Source organism: Trichosurus vulpecula, chromosome 1, assembly GCF_011100635.1.
Source record: "Trichosurus vulpecula isolate mTriVul1 chromosome 1, mTriVul1.pri, whole genome shotgun sequence".
Classification (NCBI taxonomy): Eukaryota; Metazoa; Chordata; class Mammalia; order Diprotodontia; family Phalangeridae; genus Trichosurus; species Trichosurus vulpecula.
Window position 1 is genome coordinate 444,398,703 of NC_050573.1, and position 13,366 is coordinate 444,412,068.

Sequence of the window (13,366 nt, forward strand, 5' to 3'; positions counted from 1 at the left end):
AAGTTTCACCAAAACAAACTGGTCCCCGTTTATGCCTCAAGATGAATTTTGTGACATTTAGCAGCAAAGAAAACTATTTCCTCTGTCATTCAGAACTAACCATGTGTAATTGGCCTAGAAGTCTGTTGTAGTTGGGAGAAATGCTTGCCGATAGCCCATCTGTTTTTTCATCTTGCCGTTCAAACAAGTCTGTGTTTACCATTCTGTCGGGGAAATTGGTTTACATGTATGGCAATTTTGATATGACACCGAAGTATTCCCTTGAACCAATGCTACGGATTCGACAGGCTTTGTACTGTGAATAACCCTCCATTATGTCTGTGAAAGACATTTACATAGTCATTACAGCCGATTTCTTTCATTCGGGAAATTAAGACCTACCTCCAGTTTATCATAACTATTCGAAAACCAATTGGTGTCTAGTGACAGCCACCATTCCGACACTCCTACACAGGGCGGGGGTGAGGTTAGGGGTGGTGGTCTATTAACTGGGACTTGTTAGCTGGCTATGATGTGGGACCTGGGGCATGTTTTTAGGGTCAGAGGAAATCTCCACTGAAACTAAGCAGTTTCTAAGCAGGCTTCTTCCTCCTCGCTGCCTCTCCGCTCTTTGCACCCCCCACAGCCTTCGAATTTGCATTTCTCTTCCCTGCACATCATTAAGAGACTGTAGACTTCAGGGTGACAAGCCATCTATTTTGTGAAACAACAGGGATTTTAGGCATAGACACGCACAGATGTGGCGTTGAGCATACATTCTTTGCGGTCAGATAGCGACGTTTGAAGATGTATGTGTGAGGTCACTCGCTTGCAGGCGGAGGTGGGGAGCGGTTCGGGCGCAGGGGGCCATCTGGTGCTCATATGTGGGCCGCAGGTAGAGCGATTTGTTTCTGGCCGGAGTCACTGCGGAATAGAAATGTCAAGTGTTGGGACGCAGCAGAAAAATGATAATCACCCTCATCACCCACCCTAGTGTCTGCCGGCCTGGCCCCGCGGTGCTGAAAGGGGAGAGAGAAGAAAAGGAGAGAAGGGGAAAGTAATCCAGTCAATGGAGTGTGAAATGACAGCATTAGAGCGCGTTGTTTGCTGGTCCACTGTGTTTGCCTCTCAGTTGGGGAGCCTGCCAAGATCTGGACGCAGTGGTGAGAAGCATCGAACTCCGGGGCCTTTGCTCGCGGTGGGCTGCACACGAACAGGGAGGGGGTGGGGACACAGGGAGGGGAGGGAGGTTTGAGTAATTAGAGAAATTGCTCTGAAATCACTTGGGCTGCCCTGGCTGAAAGGCCTCAATCAGCCTCTGGCATGTGTGCAAATCCTGATTATTCGGGTGTTACTCGACTCGGGTGGTCAAAAGCCTTGGGTTCATGGCCCTAGGGGATTAAGTGCGGCTCCCCAGTTTTCCCAGGGCAGGGTGTGAGCCGGACCTTTGGGGGCTGTTGGCTGATGGCCTAGGGCTCCTTTTGGCAGAAGGCTGGGGCTGCCTCTGGGATTTAGAGAATACGGGATGGGGAAGGAAAGAAGGGGACTGGGAGAAGTGTAGAAAATGAAACCTGAGACAGTATTTATTGTGTGCTGCGTCAGTGCAAGGACATTTTCCTTGTGAACTCAGCCACCTCTCGTTTTATTCGCATGCTTTTTAAAGGAGGATAGGCGGTGGAGGAGAAACATAGGAATATGCAAACTACCAAAGGTGACCAAGGCTATATCCACCAAATGCAAAATAGGATACAGCTGGCCTTAGTGGATAGAGTGCCCGACTCAGTGTTAGGAAGACCTGAACTCAAATTCTCTCCCAAACACTTATTGGATATATGATTGGGCAAATCACTTCCTCCCCGAGCCCCCAAGCCTCGATTTCCTCATAGGTATTAACAGGCACTAACTTCACAGCGATGTTGTGAGCTTTAAATGACATAACATCAGTAAAGTACCTTGCAAAGCTTAAAGCTCTATGTAACAGTGAGTTATTAACATTATCTGATGATCCTGCCAAATAAAGACATTCAAATTCAAATTTAACTCTCTGAACAGTACATTGCACATAGTAGGTGGCTAATAAATGTTTCTTGAATTGCATTGAGCTAATGCTTCAAATTATTCTTCTCTAAGGCCTGAATTTGGCCAGAAACTTCTGTAAGATACAGCAAAAAGGACTTCTCTCCCATGTTGAAGGAATCATAGTTTATTCTTGGTGGATAGAGGAGGTAATCTTTGATAACTGGATAAAGGTTGGGATGTGCCTGAGTAGAAAGTTCCATCATAGTGGGAAGCTGTAGGACCTAATCAATTTAGACCTCACACAAATGTAGCCTGCAAGATTCACTATTTCGCTCACCTTCACAAAATACAAAGTACGTTACATGTGGATTCATAGACATAGCATTCCAGTGGGCCAATTTCCTACTGCCCTGGCCTGATCTATGTGCTCATCACTCAGGCTTAGATTACTGTATCTGCCTTCTAGCTGGTCTGCCCTTACACCACCTACTTGTACACAATCACATATCTTCCTAAAATACTTTTTTCATTCCACTCTTCTACTCAAGAACCTTCAATGTGGACTTTGCTTTTAAGGCCTTTCCTGAATTGGATCTGTCTATCTATACAATCTTATTTACCAATACTCTCTAATTCATATCTTTTACTCCAATAGGCAAAGGAGTCATTCTCTCTGCATCTCTCTGCTTCTGTTTCTTTCTCTTCATCTCTATCTTTGATTTCCAATCACAGACACAATTCCACTCCTGATTGCTTAGGAAGCTTTGACGTGCTCTGTTTCTGACTTGGGCTAGCTCACCCTGCTTTAGGCAGCCCCCTCTTTCCCTACTCTTGGAGCTTATCATATTGGTGCCAGACTTAGGGCAGTTTTACCCCATTGCAGCTCAGAACTCCAGAGCCCAATTGAAGCCAAAGCTTCCCCAGTAGCAGGAATTACAGGTTTGTCCCATCACAGTCAGCTCTCTCATGGTCATTCTCACCTCTAGCTCACATCCTTCAAAGACTTCCTCAAATCATGATTTTTTCATGAAGTCTTGCTCCAAGACAATAGCCCCACTCCTGTCTCTTATCTAAGCTCCTTTACGCTTGTGATTAATAAGTGTTAAAGGCATTGTACTATATAGCATTTTCCTTTGGTTCCAGCAGGTGCTGGCAGTCATAGTATTGCACCAAACTGCTTTGTAATTGTTCCCCCTTGTTATTTTTGCCTTTACAACTAGACTGAAAGTTCATCCAGGGTTTGTAACATATCTCATCCCTCTTTTCTACTCTCCATGCCATGGCAGTAAGTAGGAGCATAAGATTTGTAAGTGAGAAGAGACCTTAAAGGTGATCTAATCTGGCCAATGTCCTTTTACAGGGAGAGAGACTGAGGCCCAGAGATGATGTAATTTATCTCCCTTAGTGCTTTCCCTCTATGAATTATTTCCAATTTATCCAACATGCATCTTGTCAGTACATAATTGTTTACTTGTTTTCTATTCTATCAGATTGAGTTCCTTGAAAGAAGAGACTTTCTTGGTTTTGGTTTTTGTTATTGTTTTTTTTTTCATTTTTTTGTGTTCCTAATGTTCAGGACAGTGTCAGGCACATAGTAGGTCCTTAATAAATGCTTGTCTTGACATGAATAAATAATAAGGGGCAAAGGCTGGAGTAGATTGAAGGCTTTTTGACTGTTCTCTTTTCTTATCCGTACACTGCCTCCTACTTAGGTATCACTAAAAATATTTTTTTATACTAAGATGGGCTTAGCTTGGTCAGATTGGGAGGCTAGGGCAATAGGCAGCCAGACAAATTATAGGACAACTTCTACTCCTACTTTCTTAGCCTACCAGAGGGAAGATCTAGAATTCATGGTAGAGAGGATCAAAGAATTGGAGTTAGTTCTAGAGGTAAAGTAGTACATAGCCACTGCCAGCCAGTCTTTTGTTCCTAGACTCACTTCTTGCTGTCCAGTGAAAAGATTATGTATGTGTATACACATACACACACACAAATATATATACTCCTATAGAGTTAGAGGACCCAGATTCAAATCCCATTTCTAATACAGTCTGATTGCTCTTGACTTAACCACCCTGGGCCTCAGTTTCCTTGTCTGAAAAATCCAAAAATGATTGGATGACATCTGAAACTCTTTTCAGTCCTTGATCCTGTGATCCTATTCTGGGCCTTTGAAAGCCTTCTGATCACTGGAGCTTTGTTGGGCACAAAGAGCCTTGAACGTTGTACTATGAGTAAGAAACCTTGGGTTCTGGTCTTGGTCCTAGAAGCCAATGACTATCTGTCAGATCCTGGGCAAGTTACCACTCTGGTCTTTCATTTTCTTATCTATAAATACCCGGGTTTGAGTTCCCTTTCAGCTTGAACATTTAGATTTGCTACAAGGAAAAACTTACTAGTTAGTAATCAGAGCTATCCAAAAGTAGAATGTGCTTCCACTGGAAGTAGTGAGTCCCTCCTTTTCTAGAAGTCTTGACGCCCATCTTCCAGGTATCTTGAAAAAAGAATTTTTGGTCAGACATGGGTTGGACTAGATTGCCTTGAAGGTCTTGCTCAACTACAAAATTCTGTAAAATTGTCAAAATCATCCCCTACCTGTCATGAGGTGAAAGGCTCCATTTGCTGAACGTCAACCCATTGCGATTTACCCTGCTGTTGGCTTCAAGATGATGATTGACTTAAATCCTGGAAAAATAAATTAACTAGATTATCAGCCAGAAAACAATAACAACAACCTAACAACCCCATGTGGTCCTTTTCCTGCAAAGGAACTAAGCAGATATTTCAGAATAGAAACTAAACTTCACAACAGGCCTACTACCATTACCGGATTAATCTAAAGGGCTTAATTGTCTGAAAGTAATTTACAGAAAGTACTTAGGACTACTTGATTTGAAGGAATAAGCTATAATGGGAGAGCTACTACATCTCCAGCTTTTGAAGAATTTGTGGACCATTTTTACCTGTTGGGTATTTGAAAGAAAGCTAGTTCTTCCATTTTCTAAAAAGCAAACAAACAAAGAAACAACTATGGTTTGGTTTCCCATGTACATAAGGGACAATTAAAAATACCACTGAATTGCAACCTCTATTTTCTTTCTATTCTTGTCTGATTTGCAAAACACACAGGACAGAATGTTCCACAAGGGATGGTTTTCTTATCAGGTCTAAAGTCCACAGCAGAACTGATCTCTGACCTCCTGTCTCTTAGCGATCTTGTAGAGTGTAAAGGGTTTTTTTTTTCTTCTTCCTTTAAATAAATGAAGCAGGCTTCCATTGCCAGTCTGATCTGTCATTTAAAAATGTTGTTTTAAGTCTAATTGGGCTGAAACAGTCTTATTTGTATTCTGCCTAGAGTCAATCATCATCAAAAAAGCATGCATTATCCTGTTTTGCCCAGCTCCTGGCCCCATTGCCAGGGTAATTGAGGTTTGGCCAAGGACCAGGATTGACTGGTGGGGGCTGGTATAGTGGACCAGTGTGATGCCAGTCCTGATGTTGGCACTGGGCCACTCTGCTCTGTCTCGGCTTCGCCCTTCCTTGGATCACTCTAAAACTTGCCTGAAGCCCAAATTCATTGCCCTCCCCTAATCTAGAACATGAAAAATAAACCAGTTTGTTTAAAATTATTTCTTTATGTTTTGTCCAAGTTGTATTTAGGAAAAAAAAATTTTATAAAGCATGAAGTTCATGGCAATGTTCACATCAGTCACTCAAACAACATACACGAGCTGCATTTTTTCGTGTTAATGAAATTAATGAAAGATAAATGTACATTTTCCCATGCCTACATTCATTCCTCATTTATTAAATACGCATATGCTCAGCACACGTGACACTTTGCAGTAAATTTTTTCCTTTCAGAAACCAACCTACATGAGAGTAAAATCTTATAGGATGACTTCTTGGCTCCCCCAAAGCTGAAATGGTTGCGTGCTTCAGTATCCAACGATACCGTGAAGTCAAGTCTCTGGAACGGAACTGCAGGGGGCTGCAGGTGCCAGTTGTTTCGGAGTGAATGCAGTGATGGTAGCTTCTGACTTGTTGGGGCAGGCCCTCCCCTTGTCTTCCAGTACCAGTAGGCACTCAGATATATCTAAAATGGATGAATGTTAAAGGATAGGGAGGAAAAAATCCAGTGAATTAGACAAGAAAGCAGCTGATAAAAAATGATATTACTCTTGGCCCTAGCAAAGCACAATATGTATACGTGACCATAAAATAATGAGACTGCTTTTCATAGGCCACATGTGAAAATCAGCCTCATTACTTTTTGGCCACACCACACACATATTTACTTGTTAAATATTAATTGATTGTAATTTGTTTCTTTCTATATTTTTTCATTGTGCTTCTCTACATTTGGCTATTTTGACCAGGCAAAATTACATAATCTATAACCTGTATGCACAATATATCATGTAAATATACGTCTTATTTCTTTCCTTATGGTTCTTTGGCCCAATTAAAATGCGCAGAATAAATTCTATGGACTTACCTCCATGCATGAAATTCATTCTGGATTTGGATCAAACTTTCCAACTTTTTTTGCCGCTAGCTTTGTTGGTTTTACTAACTGTGATTTTTGACATTTATTTATTTTTGTGATTTATAAAAATGCACCCATAGTTTTAGTAGTCACCCCTGGGTACATGGGCAAAAGTTTATAAAATTTCCAAAATATGGTAATTCAACCATAGCAAAACACCATTACAGCAACAGAAAACACAAACCAACTGAACACCAGCCCAGAATAACATTCCCCCAACTATCTGGGGAAAATAAACTGAAAAGATCCATCTTTCATCATGCCCTGAAGGTCAGCTAACCAGGGCTTTAAGGGGAATGAAGAGAATGGAATTCTAGGGAGGAGGGCCCTCCACAGAAAACCCTCTGCCTCTAGTTCCCCCAAGAAGGTACTGTAAGGAAGGAGTATTTAGCTGTCCTCTTTCTATGTTCTAGTTTACATGTCCATTGTCAGTAAGAAGCAAAGGGACAAAGTCATGTTAAGCTTGGGTTAAAATGACGAGGAGGATAGAATAATTATATGACGGCTTTTGTTTCCATAGTTATGCTGTGTGATCTTGGTCAATGCAGTTTAATAACTTCTTTGCCTTTAGTTAACTAAGGTTTTGTGGGTGGGAGTGGAAGGGGTAGGGATCATAGGCTCATTTGATCAAAGGTTTAGAGCTGGCCTCAGAGGATTGGTGTTTGGAGTTTAGTTTAGGCCTGAATTATTATCTAATCAGCTGAACTACCCATTTCACTTTGCCCTGGCGTATGCATTCTAAGCCAACAGAGGGTCAAATCATTGATCAAAAACAAGGTAGGGGAGGAACTTTTAGGGGTGTTTGTGGATTGGGATTGGGAGGGTGGGAGGAATGAGTTGGGGGCCTCTTGGAAGGATGGTTGGGATAGGGAGTGGGAGAATGGCCAAGGTAACAGCGATAGGGTAAAAAGAGAGGCTAAGAAAGAAAACAGTGAGTAAAAATAAGATGGAGAGAAACTCACAAATAGTAATTATAACTTTGAATGTCAATGGGATGCCATAGCAGCTTTCTTTGTAGTGGTAAAGAACTGGAAATTCCAGGGATCCCTATCAATTGGGGAATGGCTGAATAAGTTGTGGTGTATGGTTGTGATGGAATACTACTGTGCTATAAGAAATGATGAGCTTAATGATCTTAGAAAGGCATGGAAAGACTTACATGAAATGGTGAAGGTGAAGTGAGCAGAATCAAGAGAACACTGTATACAGTAAGGGCAATATTGTTTTGAGAATGACTTTGAGTGACTAAGTCATTTTGACTATTATGAATATGCAAATTAAAACTAAAGGACACGTGAAGGAAAAAAATGATTCTCAAATAACCCTCAAAAGGGAAAGGGCAACCAGATTTTGGGGAGGAGCCCGGGTCTGCCATATTGACGATCTCATGGCCATATGTTATATTTGTTATTGTTTAGTTGTTTCTGACTCTTCATAACCCTATTTGGGGTTTTCTTGGTAAAGATCCTGGAGTGGTTTGCCATTTCCTTCACCAGCTCATTTTACAGATGAGGAACTGAGGCAAACAGGGTTAAGTGACTTGCCCAGGTTCACCCAACTATTAAGTGTCTGAGGCCAGATTTGAACTTATGGAGATGAGTCTTCCTGACCTCAGGTCCAGCAGCTCTATCCACTGTGCCCTCTAGCTGCCCATGACCATATAGGTCAAACTTAGAAGTAACACCAGGGTAATTTGAGAGAGGGAAGAGGGAGAGCAAAGTAGAGGGCACTGTGGTTTGGGAGTTAGGCAGATGACAGTAGGTACAGGTGATTTCTATAAGGCATATTAGGCAAATTCCCAGGATTCCAGGTCACTGGGTGGGATTATTAAGGGCAAAAGGTCATTATTACTCTCTCCCTTCAAAAGGGTAGTTTATTCCACAGATTACCACTGATGCTGAATTGCTAACGCTGACATTTCATGTCTTCAAGTCAACAACTCTACAAGCATTTTATTGAGTGCTTGAAAACAAATATAAGTAGACAGAAAGACTGTTTCTGCCCTCAAAAAGCTTACATTCCAATGGGGGAAGATAACACATAAAAGGAAGCTGAAAAGTAGGGATGGGGAAGAAGTGAGGTCCCCATGGGGTTTGGTAAAGAAAATCTAGAGAGACAAGAGAACAGCCAGGACAGTTATAAAGACATGGCTGGCTTGGGTGTCCTCCTTAAAATGGAGGATCTGGAAGGAACCAACCGTGAAAAGGAAGAAGCGGCAAAGTGGAGGGTACTTTCAGTGGGAGAAGTATAGGGGTGTTGTGAACTTACAGAGTAAAGAGGTTTCTGTAACATGATGGAGAAAGCCCAGAGAGAAAAGAGTACAGCCTAGAGAAAAATGAAGCAAAGTTTGGCCTGTAGGCCCTCCTTAAAGTGGAGGTTCTGAGAAGTACCAGCCAATTAGAGGGAGGGGCCACTTAGATAAATTAATTCATGATGAACTTTTTATCTGTTGCTAAGGGAAACTAGGATTTTTTGAGATATATACCTAATCTTCCAAGAATCATGTTAGAGAGGGTACCTATGACTGCCCAAACAACTTGACACTAGGCTTAAGAGAGAAAATTGGGCTAGCCAGTCTGTGGGTACTAATCAGTATGGTGTACTTATGTTATTCTTAAATAGCAACCACCCTCAATTTCTTAATTACCAGTTATCAACTTCTTGATTTAAGATAACTGGAGCAGTCAGATTCACAGGGTCCTTCTCATGATCTTTTGGTTCCTCTGGACAAGGAAGTGCAGATGTGTATTTGTCATCTTTCCTTTTCCCATGTGTTGAGAAATACGCCTTTCCTAAGTACAGGTGAAAGGGAGCTGTATACCTTGCCCATCATGAATGCTTAAAGACACAAGATAAGTTAATTTCATCTGACAAAAAGTATAAGAAAAAGTTGAGTATAACAAAAAAATTAATTTCTTCTTTGGGTAAGTTGAGTTTTTTATGCCTACAGGACATTCAGTTTGGAATGTCCATTAAACAACTGATGTGGGCCCAGAGCTGAGGAAAAAGATTAGGGAAGGAAAGGACTTGAGGCCCTCTAAACAGGTTTCAGCAAACTTTGGCAAACACCCAGGCTTTAGAGTGAGTTTTCTGAGTTTTCTGACTTTGAGTGATTCTGTTCAGGCCCTCAGTGAAGTTCTTGAATTGACATTTATTAGCAGAGAGTGTTGCTGCCAACGTAAGTTTAGAGTAGATTGTGGTATAAACATACTTCCTCTTTACACATTCTAATCAATGCAGAATGGCAATTTTATTGAAACAGGCTCATAGCTGAATACCCTTTGCACATGCGCACACACGTACACACATACACACAGGCACGCACACACATACACACACACATGCAGAGTCTAGATTATATTTATAGTTGGTAACTTTTCTAATTATGGGGCTGCATGTGTTCAGAGAGGAAAATGAAATCAGCAAACATGGGAGGCCAGGAAGTCGTCCTGCTCTTATTCAGGCTTTATGATTGCAGGCTTTGAGGGGCCAATTCAGAGAAGTGGTGGGTGACGGCTTAAGTGGACTTGGTCTTTTTTTCTATCATCTAATGTCACCAGCCAAGACTTGGTGGAGGGATCCATCCATCCATCCCTGTTGCTTGCTTTAGTCTGTCCACTTTTCTGAGATATTTCTAACAAATTATTCTTCTCGAGCATGTTTTGCATCATGTGTTGTTTGTCCCTAGGATGATGGGAAAACAATTGCTTTTGGATTATATTTACTAAGCAGAGAGCCTCATTCACTTCTCCCCTCCTTTCTGCACAATAAACATTTGCTCAGGGCCTGATTATTGGCATCTTTAACAAATGTTGATAGATAATGATGATGAGATGAGATGAGATTGTAGCTCATAGAGCAGTGCCCCCAAATGGTTTTCAGCATCTTTGTACTAGGGTCAGCATTCCGTAGTGAAAAGTGTACCAGGTGTTGTCAGAAGATCTGGCTCACATCATGGGTCAGACATTTAGAGCTTGAAAGGGACCTTAGAAGTAATCCAATCCAACTCTCTTATTTCATAAATGAGGAAACTGAAGCCCAGGGAACTGAACTGACTAGCCCAAGGTCACATAAGTATTAAATGGCAGAGCCCCGATTTGAACCCAGGTCCTCTCAGTTCCAACCCAACAGGTTTTTGATTTTGTCACACTGCCTCCTGCTCTTCTACTTGCTAAAAATGTGTGACCTTGGGCAAGTCAACTGAATAAACCTCAGTTTTCTCACCTGTAGAATGGGGATAATAATAACTGCCTTTTTTACTTAACACTGTGTACCCACTGCAATAGTTTGTCCCATGAGATTGTGGCAAAGCCAAAAGATTGGAAGGAGTGAAAAGACAGGGGCATTGAAGCCAAGGAATAGGGCTTCAGATACAAATAAACGTTCCACAAAACAATGAACTTGCCCTTAGGCAAGGCTGCATTTCTACCTTTGTCCTTAGCCACTCATCTGTATAACACCCCAGTAGGAGTCCAGGAAGTGTAACTGACTGAATCCTGAGGGATCCCTACAGGCGGAGAAAGAGTCCCTGGGCTGAGAGGACTGATTCTTAGCTAGGAAGAGTAGTCAGACAGGTCCTGCTTGAAGGTGACACACCTCAGTCAAAGAGAAATTTCCGTGCCTCCTAGGATAACCGTTTTTGTCCTAGCAGAAAGAGCACAGTGATACTCCAGCTGAACAGAATGCAGTACCACCCAGCCAAGTCGGTGGCTGGAGGCTGTGAAGGACTGCAGTTGCCTTTAGGAGATTGAGCCTAGGGGTCCAGGCGATTTGACCCATCCAGCAGAGACCCCACATCCTAAGAAAAACCCAGAGTCTGAGCAGCCTTCTCAACCAAGCTCAGTAGCAGCTGGTGAGTGAAGCTGTAAGTTGCTCTAACCAGGTGTGCTCCTATATGTCACCCTGCTGGACTTCAAATTTCCAACTGCTCTTTTTCCTCCTCCCTCCTTGGAGAGCACACCCTTGGTTAAAGGAGAAAGGCTTTGTAAGCAGTGTTGTTGCCATGCCATTTGAATAATGCTTTTCATAAAGAACTAACTGAGTGTCCTGGCTGATTGTTAAGAGAAAGCACACTAGAGGGACTCAGCCACTAAAGTGATTTTCCTAAAGCTCAGGTCCAATCAATAAACTCCAATGGCTTTCTGTTGCCTCCAGGAGCAAAAACAAACTCTTCTGTTTGACTTCCAAAGCCCTTCATGACCCAGCCCTCTCTTACCTTTCCATTCTTCTTACACCTTACTCCCCAATACATATTCTTTGATTCAGTGACATTGGCTTCCTGGCTGTTACACAAACAAGATACTCCATCTTTCCACTCCTGGCATTCTCTCTAGCTGTAGTCCATGCCTTGAATGCTTTTGCTCCTCTGCTCCAACTATTGACCTTCATGGCTTCAAGTCTCAACTAAAACACCACCTTCTACAGGAAGCTTCCCCTAACCTCTCTTAATTCTACAGTCTAGCCTCTCTTAATTATTTCCTATTTATCTTGTATATAGTTAGCTTTGTATATATTTATTTGCATGTTGTCTTTCTTGTTAGATTGTAAGATCCTTGAGGGCAGGAGTTGCCTTTTGCCTCTGTTTGTATCACTAGAACTTAGCACAGTGCCCAGTACATTGTAGGCACTTAATAAATGTTTATTGATTGATTGAGTTGTTAGGAAGATATCCACTCACAGGTTTATTTCTAGAACCTGGAAAGCAGTTGCAGCCACTCCTGTGGGGATCTGACAGTTTGAATTGGGGGAGTGAGCCCAGAGGGGGTTATATGATATAGAAGTGTTTTGTAAATAGTGAAACACTATGCAAATATAAATCATCATCATAGTCTCTAGGGAGGTATTTTTGACTCTTCTGTAGGATCACTAAATGAAGAGCTGGTTCTATCAGATCAATGGCCATAGTGGTTTTCTCCAGTGGATATGGCTGTATGGTGAGCTAAAGGTTGGTGATAATATCCAAAGTGGGCAGAAGAAATATTTTAAAGGTTTCTGGAATATAATCTAGCTAAGGCTATGCAAACACAATGAGTAATTTAAGCAAATCCAATATAATATAAGCAAAATGTCCTGGATTTGAACTCAGAAAACATGGATTTGATTTAGGGTGAGGAATTAGAGCCTCTGCCATTAACTGGTATTAACATTACTTAAGTTGTCTAAGTCTTGGTTTGCTTATCTTTAAAATGAGGGAGTTAGAGTAGATGAACTCTAAGACAATAATACCATCAACGAACATAAGTGACAATGCTATTTTCCATGTCATCTCCTCTATGGAGGATAAGTTCCTCGAAGGCAAAGATGGTTTTGCTTTTGGATCCCTAGCATCCAATGCAGTACTTAGCACGTGGCAGGCACTTCATGAATATTTGTTGTCAATTCCTGTCTCATTTTGAAGCTTGATACATCACTTCCCTTTCAGTGCTAAGTCCTACGACCAGATAGACACCTGAGCAAAAAGGCCTCCTCATCCTCTAATCAAATTCACCCATATCAATTACCAATACCACCCCAACCTTCCAGTTCACTTTGTGCTGTGCAGATTGGGCATCTGAAGCGCAATAACCCGAAAGGCCTCTGTGGCAATCAGATGGGGCTCCTCAAGTTTGGATCAAAATGTCAAGATGCGTGATGTTCCCAAGTCTTGGATGCCAGCAGCAAGGCCTTGTGTGTGACTGTGCCCCCAAGAAATGTCCCTGGCAGCTGTGGTACAGCTCTAATGGATACAGCTCTAATGTATCAATATTGAAGAGGGTGCCATTGTTTCTGAATCAACTCAGCAGAATTACAGGGATATTATTACCCTCCAAGTCATGC

At 41.9% G+C, this 13,366-nt stretch overlaps 1 long non-coding RNA gene across 1 annotated transcript; it reads right to left on the reverse strand.

Annotated features, from left to right (window-relative positions):
• Positions 1–727: 727 nt before the first annotated feature.
• Positions 728–5,047, reverse strand: LOC118844132. The gene is made up of 4 exons (XR_005009959.1): positions 4,965–5,047; positions 4,597–4,686; positions 4,398–4,495; positions 728–903 (listed from the first exon to the last, which is right to left on the reverse strand). It is a non-coding gene; the product is annotated as an uncharacterized LOC118844132 (long non-coding RNA).
• Positions 5,048–13,366: the final 8,319 nt, after the last annotated feature.